The sequence below is a fragment of the Myotis nattereri genome (assembly GCF_964212035.1).
Source record: "Myotis nattereri genome assembly, chromosome: 21".
Classification (NCBI taxonomy): Eukaryota; Metazoa; Chordata; class Mammalia; order Chiroptera; family Vespertilionidae; genus Myotis; species Myotis nattereri.
This window is the reverse complement of record NC_138097.1, coordinates 146,596-163,011: the sequence shown is the minus strand read 5'-3', so window position 1 is coordinate 163,011 and position 16,416 is coordinate 146,596. Positions and strand designations below refer to the sequence as shown.

Genomic DNA, 16,416 nt, shown 5'->3' with positions numbered 1-16,416 from the left:
CTTACTGACCCGTGAGCTTTGGTCTAACTTCTGTAAAAAGAGGTACTCAGAGGGCAAATAGAGTGGAAAAGGTTCTTTGGAAACCACGAAGCAGTCTGCAAATACAGGCATTAGACCTATTGCTCTTATAGGATGGAGAAGAGAGCATCTGTTCGAAGTTCCCACCAACTTCTATGCTTCTGCTTGCTGAAAACTGCCTATTGCACAGTCTGCTTTTCTATCATGGTGATTTGCGGCAAACAGAGGAAAACAAAACGTTTAAGCTCTCTGTGAAGGATGGAGGCATTTCTTCAAATACCACACGCCCGGCTCTCTAGTCAATGACCAAGACGCCTGGGCCGCGACTCTTCCAGCAGGAGGGGCTCCCAGGGTGGCTCAGGCCACCAATGAGGGTCAATCAGCCTCCGGACAGTCCCACCCAGAAAACAGTCCTGCCACTCTCCCTTCTCTCCAAGATCCCAGACTGGGGAGCGGGGAGAACCCTCAGGACCCCTGCTTCCTGGAGAAGGAAGGGGAGGGGCCCTGAGGGAAGGGCACCCCGGGAGGAAGCTGAGGCATCTCATTTCCATGCTGCTCTCCCCGTCAGAGAGACGACTGCACTACCAATAAGATGAACTGATGACAAGTCATCAAGCCCATTCAGATGATTTTCCCATCACTACTTTCCTTTGTTTACCTTTATTTTTCTTTTAACTGTGCAGGTGAATGTTGACTTTTCATTCATCGATTTATCTATCACTCTTCATTTTCCCCAGTAAGTTTCTTGAGGGCCTGCCCCACTCTCCGTACCCGCTAAGGCCCCAAGGACTGAATTAATCCTAGGTTTTCTAAAGGAAATGCCTGGTGAAGGGAACAGCAGACACAGAGAAGCAGAGGACGTGGGGGCCTAGACAGGAGCCAGCTCACAGGTGGCGCGGAAAGGACAGCGGTGCGGGCGGGACGTTCTCACCAACAATGAGGCCGCCCTCGGGAGGCGGGAGGTGGGAGGCGGGAGGCCATGAACGCTGGGGGTCTCGAGCAGGAAGGTCGTGTCCTACATTAAATGACTCAACGTTTATGCAGCACCTACCTAGGTATGCACACACCTTAAGCTGTATTACATTCACCCCCCCCCCCCCCCCAATAAAAGACTGTGTGAAGCCCTGCAATTGAGAGACAGGCTTCACTTGGCGTAAGCGCTAAGGCCCACAGTGCAAGCACAGGGCGCTCCTGCTTTCTAAGAAGTCCTCTGCGTACCTGTCCGCACTCTCTCCTGACCTGACCTGGAACTGCGGGGAGAGCCCATCACCAGGAAACAGTCTACCCATGAGTTCCCTCATCTCACTCTGGAAGAGCAATGTTATCACTTCCGATGCTGGGATGGCGTCTTCTCAACCCCAGCCATCACCTATAAAACACATTTTTTGAAAATATAATTGAGAGCAATACATGGCAACTAGTACAAAAATCCCGTGCTATTCATCTTCTCCTGCTGCAAGTGGTCACTACAGTGAGCAGCCTGACACTCTGCAGATGAAAATATAAACGCTGAGCCGCCTCCGTTCCGTTGAGGCCAACCATTTCTGACAGTCTCAGCAACATGATAAATACCGTCTGTCCACAGCTCCCCTGTATTTGAAAGTTACGACAAACATTTTGCTGAAATGTAAACAACTGACATCATGACTGGTGAGGCAGTGGGCTGCAAATTTATCTAAAATCAAGAAAACGAAGATCTTGTTTGACACTAGATAAACCATTAGTGGTCCCCAGGGGAGCAGCTCTGGGAGGTCATCGTGTTGTTTGTCATCAGTCTCCAAAGCACATGCACCAGAGATACGGTTGCAACGTAGTCGAGGCAAGAATAAGTCATATGAGAGACAAAAGAATTAGAAACCTTTCTCTTTAAAGGACAATTTCTAATTGGAACACAATTTTAAAATGTTAAGCTTAACTTCTCTGTGTGTTTTTTTCTCTCAATTATTTTAAGTGGCAAAGTTTGGAATAAAACGTATCACTCCAACCCCATTCTTTCATGTCCTCAACTCTGTGGGACGTGACTGCCATGGTCTCTTTGCACAGCTTTCCTGAAAAGGTGCACAATCATTTATACAAGTCCATTCTGGGTCTTTGGAAGACGTGAAGTTATCTTTTAATTAAGAAGGCACTGCAGAACAAATTCTATTACTTTATAATTATAAATTATACAATTAAATTACTTTATAGTTATAAATTATTATGTTAGAATCTTGCTGGCTGAATTTTTATGACAGTCTATAACTGTTTACAGTTCCTACATTTGTATTCCCGGGCCTCATATACTGAGAGCTTAATGATGACTTGTGACATGAAGGACAGATAAATTAATTTATTAATTTCTACATATGTAAATAAGTGATTACAAAATGGGAGGGAGGTCATTTTGAAACATGGCAACAAATATATTAAATCAGAGAACCTGGTTTCTTACAGTCCATAATAAATATCAATTACATTATTTTATACATTTTATATGAGGCAATGCATACTAACTACACTATATGAGAAATTAAAGTCTTAATTTTTTCCATTGAATTTACTATGACCTTCTTTGTCATTCTGCCATCATTCTGATTATGTAAAATACATCGCAAAGTCCTTTTCTGAAGACTGGAGAAGGGAGATAGTTCTACTATACAAATGAAAATAAGAATCTGCTTTATTTTGAACATTGTCAGCTAAAATAAAAACTGACCTACCTTCAATCATATCGTATCATTAAGTTTTACTTCAAAAACCACTAGGTTCACTCTGTGAAACACGTAATTACAACATCAAAGACAAAAGCATGAATCTGTAGACCTAGCTTAGCTCTTGCCACTGGTAGCTCAGTGTTGTTTTTCAGAGCTATGCTAAGCCCTCTACAGATTCTTCTAAAACTGCCAGGCCTGTCCCGAACACCCCCACCAGGAAAAGAGAAAGCCCAGCAATTCCAGTCAGTCACAGCCTCTTGCTACCGTGTTCCTGGACCCCAGGTGCACCTGCTGCCCCCAGGTGGAGCGAGCCGTGGGCTTTATCTGACGTTTCTGCGTGCCTCTGCCTCTGCCTTTGCCTCCCGTTAGGATGCTCAGCTCCATTTCTACACTATGACCCCAAACAGACTGGAACAGCTTCATGTAAATACTTTACAGTCCTAGTTGGCTCACCCTGAGACCAGATTTTTCTAACTCTTCTCACCAACTCTGTCCTGGCCCAGCAGTCCAGAACCACAGCTCACGGGTGACTTTGGCTTTAACCTCCAGTGTGCAGGTGAACGTTCTAGCTACCATCTTATGAAAGGAAGTCCACACCTTCATGAACCACCTACTGACTTAGTCTAGTAGCTTTGATAGGCAGAAACGTCTTCATAACAGTCTGTGACGTTGTGCATTATGGCCTATTTCTCATTCTCAAAGAAAGTACAAGAGTGTATCTCAGACCTTTTTATAAAAACCTTTTGTACATACAAACACCATTAGCTTTCTCTTTATCCTTTTCCTGGCTGACTGAACGATCTCACCCATTCATTAATTTTGTGGTTTCTTCAGTAAGTCTTTACTGAGTACCTAGTAGTACGTCAGGCTCTGGGCTTACTGCTAGGGACAGACACAAAAGGATCCTCAAAGACTCCACAATCCGACGAGAACGCAAACTAGCAAATGAACTGTTTGGCAGAGCAATGCCTCTCAACCCTGGCTCAAAATTACTGGTGGAGGATTTTAGTTAGGCAGTCTGTGGAGGTCCCAAAGCATCTTTTTCTTTTTTAATTTTTATATTTAAAAAAATGTGAAGCTCAACAAAAAAGGAGACAGAATCACGCAGTCATCCGCGTTTACTTTCTAAAAACCGTAAGGGAAGCCGAGGCACAGGGTGGACGCAGACAACATCCTACCGACAGCAGATGCAGGAAAGGGAACCACGAGCCGTGGGCGCAGAGGAAGGGTGGCGTCCGAGGAGACGGGACGAGTGAGTGAGAAGGGAGGCTGCTCAGGAAGCCCTAGAGGACAGGACACACTCGGGCCCTTTAAGAATGGAATTTCCCATCTCTTACTCTGCCACAGAGATGTCCAGGCAGAAACACAGGGACCTGGTGCGTTTTCACTGCGACAGCCCTTCCCCCTCCAGCGTCCTTCCCACGGCTGGGCTGGGCTTCCATGTGCAGAGGTGACCACAGCCCTGTCCTTCGCCCCTCGGCTGAGTGCACTTCACCCTAAACCAGGGGGAACCTCAAAAGACAAGCAAAGAAGAGCAGCTCCCCAAAGGCTGGATGCAACATGCATTTTGAAATTCTGCTTCTAAAATGTGTCCTGCACGTGCTCAGCGAGACCTGCAGGTCATTTTTATTCCAGAGTTTGCTGTTCACTAATATTTTCCGGTCAGACTCTGGGCTTAAGGTAAAGCAAAGAACAGCTTTTCCTGTTTGGAAGTGCCAGGCCAAAAGCATCATCTTGTGGGATGGAGCACGTGAAAATTCACGGTAACCCATATTTAGGAGTGTTACCAAACAGACATCTGCAGAAACCATGGCTTAGAAAGCTGGTGTGTGTGTGTCTGTCTCCTTTATGTCTGAATACCACCTATAAGAGTAAAGACAAAGGCAGGTCTTAACTGGCGCTACGAAAACATGCCACAGCAGGGACAGTCAGTGGGTGGGGACGATGGTGTCGGCTAAGAGCGCAGGAAATCCCCATTCCAGCCACATCGCCAACGCCTTTACAGACTTGAAGCATCAGCACGTTTCATTCACATACTTCACAAGAGGATGAGAGAGTTGGCTAAATATCTGTGAAGGTTACTTAACTTCTAACATTCTCTTCCAATAATTTGTAAAAATAGAAAAGTACCTTGTAGGCTCAATATATACTTAATGAATAAATTTTACAAACCATTCTGAAAGTTTACGTCATGAAACAAAAATATATTTCATATACTACAGATACTACCTCTGTATTTTGCCAGAATGTTTTAACTTATTGTGTGAATATATGGAATTGAAATACTAAATATCTCACTCATGCAGTAAACTTACTATACCAAATAAAAATTTCTTAAATTTTTTTTGAATCTTTGCCACTTATGGTGTGACCTTGGCCAAGTTAGTGAATCTCTTTGTGTCTTGATGTCCTTATTCTCAAAACGGGGATAACATTACAAAATTACTATGATGAGTTAACAAGATTAGAAAGTGTTACAAGAGTAGATGCTCAATAAATTCTAGGGTTTTGATGTTGTTGTTCACTGACAAACATTTCCCAGCTTTAAAATGCATTATGGATCGATAATGCATAATGTTGGCAAGGAGGAATGGGAAATGCTTGCAAACCAGACAGGCATATGAATTAGTACAGTACAAAGCCCCTTCATCTGCACCTGACCTCCACTTAGCCAAGACGATGGTTTAAGGGACACCCTTCATCTCCTCTATAAAACACACAGACTGATGCCTACATCCCAGTGAACATTCTTATTCTTGCCTCTGAGTATTGTATCTTTTCCCAAACAATTATATGTCAATTGATTCTTTACTATATTATGTAATTTAAATTAATGTCAAGTAAACTAATGACATGCTAGGAAAAAAGTTCCTATGCAAATGAAGTTGAATGCTTCAGAAAGATTCAATAACAGCAGATGTTATACAAAACTGCCTGCAAATTAGGTGTGAGACAAGTGAAAAAACTGGGGTCTGAGGGGCGCCTGTAAAAATCTAGAGGATTGATTCTCAGTTGTTATGTCTGCGAAGAGGGGCTAGGAGGGGAAGATGAGGGGCTTTCACTTATTCTATTATATATTTCTGTATTGCTGAATTTTGTTTTTAACAATGAACATTATAGTAATTTAAAAAATACTTTGTAAACCTAAAGTCCCCCAAACAGAGAAATAGCCAAATAAATTACAGCACTCTCATATGATAGAATATAGTGTGGTCCTTAAATCATGTTCACAATAAATGAGAAAACGTTTGTGCTGCACTTTTTCTACAGCACACACTACTCTAATAGACTGACAATTTTAAAATATTCAAATATATATTTTTTGAAACACTGGTAGTTGCAATTCTGAAAGTCTTAAGTGAAAAGGAGCTGCTGTAATCAACTTTATATTTCCTAAGAACATTCTGTATCTACCCCAGGCCATCGGCAGAGGAAAATCAATGCAACCAACTCATACATATTGGAGACCTGTATAGATCTGCTCCTTCTCCCCGCTCCCCCACAGGATGGTATATATTTGCTCTCTTAGGGAATTCAATTAGCAATATGAGTCTCCCCCTCTGTCAGTGATGGACACCATGGAGACTTTCCTGACCACCTGAAGACATGTCAGATGGGCTTACTGATTCCCTGACTTGCTAGTTAACAGGAGAATTACTGCCCACTCCCATAAATGACTCCATATGCTTCTTGTCATAAACACAGTGGCAGCTCCTGAAATCAATCTTTCATGACCTTATTGATTAGGACATTTAGAAATAATGAGACTTCACTGGTGGCAGAGTAATGCTTGAAAAAAGAAAAAAATACTCCAGTGAGGGCTTGCCTATTAACACGGCCAAATCTATCTTCCGACTGCCCTTTTCCTAATCCAGACATTCACCTAGAAACAGACATGATAAAAACTTAATCCTGTGGTTCATGTGCTTGTTCTTAATATTTCCTGGTAAGGTATTTTAAGTTAACAAAATAAATAGATTTAAAAACATTTTTTGGGTAATCAAAGTACAAAGTCAGTTCACCAGCTAAGATTGAAAATTATAATATGAATTGGAAGGCTTAAGAGAGACCTTTATAGGACATACTGTGTGGTCATTCAACAAATAAATATTAAAAACAGGATTCTCAAATTTATGATTATTTCATATTTATATTAAATGTTTAATTATAAAGAAATAAAAATAATTTTTTCACCATTTTCCTACACTGTAAGTATATAATTTACACCTCGGTTTTTCTAAGAGTGATTATAGAATAAAACTGTTTAGGAAAAGTCTAAACATTCTAGAAGAGAGAAGCTTGAAAAACTTTCTCACTCATCTGAGTATATTCTGCTTATAGGATCTGCATATATGACGTGTTTGAAGCAAAACATCACATAATTTTAGAGGTAGCCAGGACCCTAAAGATACTCTAATTCAATCTACTTCTTGTATTATAAAGAAATCATAATCTAGGGGAGTGACTTGCCTGGGAATATACCCAAACAGAGCCAGGATTAGGATCCAGAACTCATCTGATGTGTTTTACAATTTTCCACAAAGTGAGAGGGGTAGGTAGAGCTTATCTGGTTAAAGATAAAGAATTTCACTTTTTTAAAAGACCCTCTATATAAGTTTCTAAGACAGAGTTAGGACACAGCCACGTTTTATTTAAAATGTGGGCTCATAGACAAGGATCGCACCCTCTGCACGTGGCAAGGTAACTTCACAGACCATATCGATCTCAAAATGGGACGTTTTTAGTTGCTATGTATACAGAAAAATTTATATATGCTCTAAACTCAGTGCATTTTAACTACAAAGATATGCAAGTTGAATTACACTCCAAATAGAACTCGTGTAAACAAAATATTCACATCGATTGTTCTGATGCTTAAACAAACTGCACCCTAACGTGTCTATCACTCATAAAACAGCATTTCACTGTGTTTCAGGTTAGAAAATCGGTTTGAATGGACACGAAATGCATTTTCCCTCCTTTAACATGGGAAGCAGCTCCCAGTGAGCATTCCCTGCAGAGCTGTTGCCTCAGAAGGGGCTCCTGGTGGCCAGAGGGAGCTCTCAGTGCGGACACTGCCGCACCTGGGCCCGCACTGGGGGCGCACTGTGGACTGTGATTTACCAGCTGCTCTAAGAAAACAGCTAGAGAAACGGAGAATGTATTAAGTAAGGAGATAAAAATAAGAGGTCCTTAGGACTGAACGTTTTCCATCTCTTCTCAACTGAAGAAGTCCAGCTGAAAATGAAAGAGCAAACGAAACCGAGGGCTAGGGAACAGGCAGTGTGTCTGTGGGACCCGAACCCAAGGAACTGAACAGTCAGGCGGGGCCGCGCTCGGGGACCACTGCTTGGTCTTTAAGTCGCGCGTGCACCACATGACCACCAACCGCCCTTCGCAAAGCTGGGGGGGGGGGGTAAGTGGGGGGGGGGTTCTACCTTTCTGCCTTCCAGTGTCTGCTGGAATTCTGCAACATGGAAACATCAGAGCAAGCTTTGCTCTAGCTACCACATGTCACGCGACATGACCTCTCTGAATCCATTTCAAATTATGAATGCAGCCAGCTATGTGGTTTGCTTATTCTGGTTCAAGAGATTCACAGCTGAATCTCTATTAAATTTGGCAGGATTCTAAAAACTCATGAAAGGCAACTGGAAAAACTCCATGTCCAATCCATCTGCTTAAACTGTTTACTTATAGGAACAGCATACAAATGTCTCATGTTTCTGATAATCCACAGAATGCTTCTGGGATGCTGTTACTATTCAAACTTAAAGGCAATGTTGATCATTACAGAGTAATGAGAAAAGTCAATGAAACGCATATTATGCTCACTTGGACCAAATTTAAAACCATGGCAAAAATGAAAAAAAATGCTGTGCATGTACAAGAACGCTTAGAAACTCTTATTTGAAATAATTAAACATTTCTGCAAGAAAAGGACCTTTGGAGAAGACACTGTTTGATTTTTACTTACATTTTTAAATGTATATTACTGTGAAATATAAACAGAAAAGTCAGAAAAAAATAGAAAAAATTTAAGTACTATTTAAAGAATAATAACTTGAACACTGCAATTGCCATCTGATGAAGAAAAAGACGGGAAGCACTCAGGAAGGCATCTCTGAGTAATCATTCTCCTGGTTTTCACGAGAAGTACTTTTGTATCTTCTTTATAGTTTTATCGTTCTAAGACAATATGGCACTTTTGCCTGTTCCTAAAATTTACATAACTGGACCTATAACAGTATATATGTATGTCTGTGTTTTTTTATTTGTTCTTCTCCCTTAACACTGTCAGATACATCCATGCTATTACCCACAGCAGTAGTTAATTTGTTTTTGGTGGAATAATATTCCATTATATGGACACACCATGATTCATCTATTTGGCTGCTGGTGGATACCTGGGCTATTTTCCATATTTGGTCATTATAGACAAGGCTGCTGTTACACATTTGTGTACATATCTCCTGGTGTACACGTGCAGTGGCTCTAGACTGCAGCGGTCGCCAACTGGTGGTCCGTGAGGTCCAAAAGGTTGGAGACTGCTGGTTTAAGGAAACCTTTGGAGCAGCGGTCGCCAACCGGTTGCCTGCAACTTCAGCTGTGATAGGAAACTGCTTCTAACGTGGCAGCACCAGCTTCCGTGGTCACAGTGTGTGGGCATCCCCACTGCTGTGGGTCCCAGCCAGCGCTTGGTGTCTCCGTCTTTCGTTCCTGCCTCTTGGGGAGGTGACGCACAGCATCACACTGAGATTTTAATCTGAATTTTTTCTGATTATTAAACAGATTCTCTTTGCATTTATTTATTGGATTACTCGGATCTCTTCTTTTGGGATACTTATTCTCTTGACCATTTCCTACTGGATTGCTCCCCCCACCCCGCATTAAATTGTAGGAGTTCTTTCTATGCTCTGGATACCACTTTTTCCTGGGTTATAAATATAAAGTTCTTCTCCCATCCTGTTTTTTGCCTTTTTATTATTTTCCTGGTATCTTTCGATGAATACAAATTTCAATTTTTTATGCAAATTTCTCAACACTTTCCTTTATGGTTAATGTCTTTTGTGTTTCTTGCCCAGACAAAACCTCAAAGTCAAGGTATTTTTCTATGTTATCTTTTTTTAAAAATTAACTCAAAATGTATTAAAGATCCAACATAAGAACTAAAACTATAAAACTCCTAGAAGAAAACACAGGGGTAAAGGCTCATGACATTGTACGTGGCAATGATTTCTTGGCTGTAACACCAACAGCACAAGTATAAAGACCAAAAACAGACAAATGAGACTACATCAAACTTAAAAACTTTCGTGCATCAAAGGCCTATGTTATCTTCTAGTTTGTTTTCTCTTTTTACATTTAGGTCTACCAGGAATTAATTTTGTGTTTATGACATGAGGTAAGGTCAAGTTTCATCTTCTAAAAATAAGGATATTCAATCACAAACCACACTTTTCCCGCCTCCTTTCCCACAGACACATAAACAAGTGCCTCACACGTGGTGCACGAAGCATACACGTGGGTAGGACCACTTATGAATAATTCTGTTCCTTTCGTCTTTTTTTCCTCCTTTGTATCTAAATTACTGCAGCTTTATAATAAGTTTGATGTCTGGTAGAGCAAATCCTCCCATAGTATTCTTTTTAAACAGTGTCTTAGCATTACTGGTTCACTGAAATTCCATATTTTAATTTTAGAACCTCCATTTCAAATTCCACAAAATGAAATTTTAATTTCGCCACGTAAAGGATTTCATAGGGCTCTCTCATCCTCTGCCACTGGTGCGTGAAGCTGACTCTTCCTGTGTTTTCTCGCAAGGCTTTCAGAACCAAGAGTTTCCTGGCCAAGAAACAAAAGTAACATCGGCCCATCCCCAGTGGATTCGGATGAAAACTGGTAATAAAATCAGGAACAACTCCAAGAGGAGACGCTGGAGAAGCAGCAGGCTGGGCTGATGAGGAACTGCACTCGAGATGGCGCACATGTTTGTGTATATCCGGTTGCCTGCATCTTACCATATCACTGGAAAGATCACTGCCATCTGGACAGCTGGGAGTGTTTTATTGGGAGTTTACTGGAAAATGGCATTTCTCTCTGTTAATATTTTTCTGTACTAGTATTTTGGTTCAGTAATAAATATGTGAGACTTTTAAAAAAAGGAATTTTAATTGGGGCTGCACCGAACCTGTAATCAGTTGGGGAAGTAAAGAAGTATTTACTGTAGTGAGTTTTCCCGTCCATGAGCAGGCAGTTTTACTTCTAGACACTAAGTACTTTGACATTATGAATACAATTGATTTTATTTACTATCCTTGTATCTAGTAACCTTGTTAAACTTACTTACTAGTTTTATGCTAGCTATACATTTTTTTAGGTACATTTTTTCAGATTAAGGAAATTTCATTGGGTTCCTAGTTTCCTACTATGAACTGATTTGATACTGATCTTACTAAATGCTTTTGCCGCATTTTCTGAGATGACCATATGCTTCCTTTTCTTCTTTGAATATGATGTAAAAAGCTAAGATTGATTTTCCAATGTTAAACCAATCTTAAATATCTTGAATAAACCCAATGCTGTTGGGATACATTCCTTTTATACACTGCATGATTTGGTTTGCAAAAACTTTGTTTAGAAATTCTGAATCCAAGTTTATGAGTTAGTCTAGCTTTTAATTTTATTTTCTCCAGTTTCAGTATGATTAATTTTATTTTCTCCAGTTTCAGTATGATTAATTTTATTTTCTCCAGTTTCAGTCTGCAGTTTCACTATTTTCTCTGCTTGGGTTTCATTGGGCTTCTTGAAACTGTGGGAAAGTTCTAAATGAAAATCACTTCAAATACTTTTCTGCCCTATTATCTTCTTCTTACCCCTTCTGAACAATTTTACATAAACTAGGCCTTTTCACTATATATTAATGCCTCTTACAATCTTTTCTGAATTTTCCAACCTTCTTTTCTCCACATTTCAGTCTGAATTCTTTCATTTTTATTTTTAATTTTCTTTTCTTTTTTATTTTACTTATGGTAGCACTGGTTTACAACGTTATGTAACTTTCAGGTATACAACATTATAATCCAACAGTATATTACACTGCACTCACCCCCAAAAGCCTAGTTCCCATCTGTTATTACATAATTGACTTTCTTTACCCATTTTGGATTCCTTCTTATGGCCTACCTTACAGCTCACTATTTCTCTCTTCAGCTGTTTATTCTACTGTTGTCTCACATACTTTTTTCTTAATTTTGATTACAAAATGTTCAGTTTTCAGATTTCTGTTTTCTTTCAAATGTGCTTTCACTTAAAAAAACCCCCACAATTAATACTTATATTCTTGAACTTAGTAGGCAGAGTTCTAGAGACCTGTTGGTCAATTTTTATTGATTTTTTATCCTCGATGTTTTGTCCCGTTATCTGCCTAATTACCTTTCTCTGTCAAACACTGTATCTGAAAATGGTTTTGAAACTGAGGTTGATAGTCCCTTCCTCCAGAGCAGCGTTCCCATTGGCTTCTGCTGCGCACCTGGAATACCAGGAGCTCAGGTCCCTTCACTCTTCTCAGTGACTGGCATTTCCCAGCACCTGGGGGACGTGAAGCCGAGCTGCAGGCTGGGCCGTGACTGGCATGTTCCTGTCTAACCCTCTCCTGGCACATTCCTATGACACAGGAACTCAAATCTTAAGAGTTTTTGCGAAATCCCTGGCCTCCAACAGTTTCCCCACCAGCGCCACAATAATGTTCTTATCCACCACTTTCGGATCGCCAATCGTACTCAGCCCTGAAATGCCATCCTCGCAGCTCTTGGCCCAGTAATTCTGCCAGCCTAGTTAGCAATTCAGTTCTATCTTTATTTTGTCTAGCTTGATTAATGCGCATCAGTGGGAGGACTGTTCTGAATTACCTGCTCTGTTACTACTGGTAGGTCCGTAACGATAGGTATTTTAAGTTGATCTTTTATTTCCTTAAAAGATAAAAAAATATATAATTTTGGGCTCTGTGACTAATATTTACAAGGCCCTGCAGTTCCAATTTCTGCCTGCTCTTACTCATAATGAATTCTGTGCTTATTTTTTGTTTGTTTTGTGTTTTATTGATTTCAGAGAAGGAGAGAGAGAGAGAAACATCAACGAGAGAGAATCTGATCAGCTGCCTCCTACATGCCCCCTACTGGGGATTGAGCACGCAACCTGGGCAAGTGCCCTGACTTGGAATCGAACTGTGACCTCTTGGTTCATAGATTGATGTTCAACCACCAAGTCACACTGTGTAAAATGATTTGAGAAGAGCCCTAGCTGGTTTGGCTCAGTGGACAGAGTGTCAGCCTGTGGACTGAAGGGTCCCAGGTTTGATTCTGGTCAAGGGCATGTACCTCAGTTGCAGGCTCCTCCCTGACCCAGGCCCTGGTCAGGGTGCGTGCAGGAGGCAACCAATTGATGTGTTTCTCTCACATGGGTGTTTCTGTCCTTCCCTCTCTCTTCCACTCTCCCTGAAATCAATGGAAAATTATCCTTGGGTGAGGATTAAAAAAAAATGATTTGAGAAGTTATCTGAGGCCTATAATAAAGGTGTTTTCTTCCAATGGGGACTTAAATATCCTTGTCAGCTTCCTAGGGACATCACTGCTCAATCAGGCAGTACTTTAAACTCAATGCAGCATCTGAAATAATACAGCGATATGAACCTAACCTGGGGTGAGTTATGGTCCTCACTCTGCGATGCCAAGCGTGTCCGTGGGTAAGTCGGGGAGAAGGCTCTGGTGTCCTCTCTTTGTGAAAGGAAAACCTATTAGATTTCATCTCGTGGACATTACTGCTGTCCCCTCATGAGGCCTACAAGTCATAACTCACATTTGCCAAACGCTCTTAGGGAATGCAGTTATAAGCACAACTTTCACAATTCTCGCTTTTTCTTTAACCTGGTAATTATTTAATTTCTTCTTAGCTCTTTGATGCTTTTAAGAAAATTAATTTTTTGCAGCATTTTGAGATGTTTTTGTTTGTAGAGTTGGTGCAAAGTCTACACCACCACATTTCTTACAGGTGGCTGAAGTTTGCTAAAAGGTGTTACAAACACAACGGTTTACAACCTTTCCTTCTGGACAGACCCACGGCACTCAAAGGGCCGGAAGGGACCGGCTTCCTCGCAGTCCTGACCTCTTCTGCCCCCCGAGCGTTTCTGCGCATCAGCAGCTTAACCCACCTGCTCTACGGCAGCTCTCGCAACTTCCTGAAGTTACCCCAGGAAAACTGCCTCCAGCAACAAGGGGAGGCATGGGGTGCTGAGGTCTAAGTGGAGAGGTAAAGCCCTCCAGCTCCCCTCCCACGTTCCTCAGTGAGTGCTGCCCACACCCCACTGGTCACTGCCAGGCGCCTTCAAATCCTTCACTGGGTGCTGGACTCTGGCTCTAATGATTTCCAAACAAAAAGAAGTGGTTATTTACAACCCTAAACTGAAATCATAAATGTCATTTGCTGAATTTCACAGAAATGTCAGTATAACTCTCCCAACAAAATCCACATTAAGTGAGTCTACCTGGGCGAGGTAAAAAGGGTTTTAGTTATAAAATAAGGAAGGGCCTGGCCTGACTGTGGGTTCGTTCAGACCACCTGGTGGTCCTGCAGTGTATACACTGAGGACAGCTTTGCAGCAACGCTTCTGATACAGACCATTTAGACTGGGAGCCAGACTACATTTTTCTCCCTAAAATTATAAGGAATCAGTGGTATTCCAGTAAATTGCCCCTTTGTGAATGAAATAACTTTACTTAGATTTTCATCATGAATACCCTCCTTATAAAGATTATTTTACTTTTTCCTCAAAAATTCTGTGATTACTTTAATCTAAAACAATATTCACGAGATAAGGCGTACACAGTGGTATTTTCAAGCAATTGCCCTTAGTCCAAAGTGTAAGTGCCCTTCATAAAACCCTTTATAATGATTTCACGATAACTATGGGGATTTTTCCAAGGTACAGCAAACCTCCAACACCACGTCTGACATCGACCGGGTCCCGAACCCCGCCCCTCAGCGTGGAGCCTGTGGTCCTGCCCGTGCCATGGCCCACACGCTGTCTCCGCTCCACACAGGACCATTGTCTGCGGCCAAACGCAGCTGAGCACACCTTGTAAGTAATTGGTCATAATTCCACCCCCGGGCAGACGTCTTGACCAGACCAGCCACCGTGTCACCTGGGAACTTGCTAGAAATACAAAACCTTGGAACCCACCCCATAACCACTGAACCAGAGAGCCAAGGGCAGCCCAGCAACTGTTTTAACTAGTCCTCTAGGCGATTCTGACACAGACTAGAGTCTGGGCTCCTGCTCCAGAGACATTCTCATGTATTTGCTCTGATACAGGAATGTGCAAGCAGCACTGTCTGTCTGTCTCGCACACACACACACATCCAATTCCTGAAAACAAATGTTCATGCCAGGAGAATGGATTAAAAAACTGTAGTGTTAACACAATGAAGTATTCACTGTATAACAGAGAAAATAAGTGCAAAACATCTATAACTTATAAGCTTAAAAAAACAGAAGCATAATTGTGAATGTTGTAATTCACAAAGGTCTAGAGTATATTTTATAAAGGTCAAATACAAGCAAAACTAAGTAATATATTATTTAACAATACATTTATGTGATAAAGCAATAAACCTATTTTTAAAAAACAAAGAAAACCACCCCTTTAATTCTATGCAGTGTTTGCTCAGAGGGAGCCGAAGTGGGTGGGTGAGGCAGGATCACACCAGGAATAGTCCACTTCTTACATTGGGGTGGTGAGTTCACAGTTGCTGGTTGCACTTAAGTTACTTTTATCACTACAGTCTTTTTAAAGTATAAAATGTTATATAATAAAGTTTAAACCCAGAAAATAAGAAAAAATATATGCCCATTACTTTAAATTAGGAAAATTAGAAACTACCTAAGATATCAATTGTGTAAACTGTGATACATTTTTTGGTTAAAAAAATGTTAAAGACATGAGAAATTATTCATGATAGAATTTGACATAAAAAATTTTAAAAACATGTATAGTAAAAGGATTAGAAAAAAATATAATGAAATGTCAACAGTGGGCATTACAGGGAGTTTTATTTCTTTGTACATTTAAAATTTTCTATAGTGAATACTAAAGACTTGTAAAATTATTAAGGACTAGAGGCCTGTTGCACGAAGAGATCCATGTAATAGGCCTTCCCTTCCCCTGGCTGCCGGCACCCGGGACCCAGGCCTTCGCTCCGGCCGGAGCCTTCAGTCTTCACTCCACCGCTTCGCGCCTATGTATGCAAATTAACCGCCATCTTTGTTGGGTTAATTTGCATACTCTCCTGATTGGCTGGTGAGCGTAGCGGAGGGACGGTCAATTTACATGTTTGTCTATTATTAGGTAAGATATTTTCAACTGTCATTGAAACATTTAATGATTGTAAGTCATTAAAGAAAACAGCCAAATCTTCTGCTGGTAGAGGAAAATTGGTGTTTTGTGAAAATTTATGATCTATGAGCTTTATGACTCAAAGCTGTATATTTTCTGCTATAAAACTGTATGTCTTTATTGATATGATTCCATTTAAAATAATTTCATTTTGTTTATGTGGAGAAAAATATGACCTAAGGAACATTTTTTGTTATTGAGGACTTCAATTAAAACAACTGGAAAAAGGTCAACTTAATTAAGAAAAAAAGGAA

The 16,416-nt window shown here is 40.8% G+C and overlaps 1 protein-coding gene across 1 annotated transcript in view; it reads right to left on the bottom strand.

Annotated features, from left to right (window-relative positions):
• Positions 1-16,416, bottom strand: part of SCAPER (S-phase cyclin A associated protein in the ER) — a 161,646-nt gene that overhangs the window by 65,277 nt on the left and 79,953 nt on the right. The gene's annotated exons all lie outside the window — the stretch shown is intronic.